Consider the following 1,886-nt stretch of genomic DNA (forward strand, 5'->3'; position numbering starts at 1 on the left):
TGAAGTGGGGCTATTGTCCTTTGTTCTTTCATTCTTTCAGAATGCTCCGAGTGTATTATATGTAAAGAAAGTAGATTAGCCAAAATGCAGTGCTATTGGTTATGTTACACAAACTGCGAATACTCTGCAGGATCCCTAAGTGTGCTAATCCCTTCTGGCATCAGTCGCTGTGATGTTCGGGCTGAAGAAAGCTTTTGAAGCTCCCGAGCGATCGACCAGGAGGGAGAGAACTTGCCATTTGGGCATGTGTCTCTGCCAGGGTCCTACATGAGAGTAGGATGCTCCTAACACTTTGAAGCCTATGAGGCTTAGAAAAACAAAAAAACAAACAAAAAAACCAAAAGACCATCCTATCAGTTGTCTATCGGGACTTTTGTCCCGAGTCTCATTGCTCTCTTTGTAAGGGTGTGTGGGTGCCTGTGTGGTTTTTTATGTGATCACAGCTGGGGGAGGGAAGAGTTACATTTCCCCTGCCTGTGCAATGCAAGCAAGTACATGTACCCAAGTGGCATCTGTATTTATACAAAGCAAGGAGATTGGCATAAACAGTGGTGCACAGAGTAAGCCTGCAACAGAAGGGTACTCCTAGCCAGAAGAAGAAAGGGCCCAGTCTCTACTCCAGGAAGGTCCTACTGGAGTGTAGGGAAATTGCACTAAAGGATCGCCACCCTAGAGGCAATATATAGTCTCTGCTGCCAGAACCTCAGCAGGGAGCGGGCAGAGGGGAATGTCACTTCTGTGAAGAGTGAGCAGCCCTTGCAGCTACTAGCGAGGGGAGAGCAGGCCTGAGGTGCTTGCTGGCTTCCAGTAAAAACCGAGAGCAAAAAGCCAAGCTAGGCTGCTACCCTATTACTTTCCGGTGACGGCAGGCTTTTCCTGGCGGCTGATGGGGATGCTGCACTCCACTCCGGGAAGAGCCTGGGTAGTCGGTGCCGTGATGGATAGCACCCCGTCGGGAGACAGGGCCGAGGTGATGGCTGCCGGGTCAACCCCCTTGGGGATCATGTAGCGGTGGTGGAACTCCTGGGAGATGTAGCTGTGCTCATCCGGCCGTTCCTCATGCTTGGCATGAACTTTGATGTAGTCCCCAATCACCTTCACGCTCATCTCTTCAGGTGAAAAATGCTTCACGTCCAACAACACAGAAAACTTGTCTTTGTCCATCTTCACCTCCGAAAGCCCCGTGTCCGGTATCTGCGGCATCGCAGGCATCTGCAGGCTGGGCGTACGCATGTAATAGGGGCTGAGCGTGGCCAGGAACAGGTCGCTCTCAAAGAGCCCTTCGCTGAACCTCTGGTTGAAAAGATGCGGCGGGAAGAGCGACGGGAAGGCCGAAGGGAAGCCCAGGGACTGCCACATCCAGGGGTGGTGGATGGCGATGTCCATGGCGCGGAGAGGAGAAGGCGGGCGAGCAGCCGGAGACACACACAACACAGACCGCGGCCAGGGGAGTGCACCCCTGTGCAATGCAATTCCAATGAATATAGAAGGGGGAGCAGCGTCTATTTTTGTATTGTTTTAAATAAACCCAGCATTGCTAACCATGCTGTTAAATAGCATCTCGTCCCATCCTTATTCTGCTACATCCACAAGGGGCTCGGTAGCCCCTGATGAAGAATGGCTTAGGCTCAAAAAACACATCAGGGCTTGCTATTTTCTGTTAAAGATATTTGATACCGTCTTCCTGAGAAACCTTTTCTCATTGCTTTTGATAACGTGCATTCAGCCTCCCGGCTTATCCTGCCTTCTTAAAAACCTGCCTGTTGTTAATTTGTAAATTATCAGATCAGGAGATGAGCTAGCATGCAGTAATATGTATTTGATTGGGAGATGAACCCTGGAGCTGGAGCAACGGTAATATAGTCCCCTCTTTCTTGGAGCTCATC

At 50.4% G+C, this 1,886-nt stretch overlaps 1 pseudogene across 1 annotated transcript; it reads right to left on the reverse strand.

Moving 5' to 3' along the window:
* Positions 1-485: 485 nt before the first annotated feature.
* Positions 486-1,457, reverse strand: LOC309535321 (alpha-crystallin B chain pseudogene; annotated as a pseudogene). The gene has a single exon. The product of its transcript is annotated as an alpha-crystallin B chain pseudogene (transcript).
* Between the last annotated feature and the right edge of the window lie 429 nt (positions 1,458-1,886).

This window comes from Podarcis vaucheri (genome assembly GCF_965113315.1).
Source record: "Podarcis vaucheri genome assembly, chromosome: 6".
Taxonomy (NCBI): domain Eukaryota; kingdom Metazoa; phylum Chordata; class Lepidosauria; order Squamata; family Lacertidae; genus Podarcis; species Podarcis vaucheri.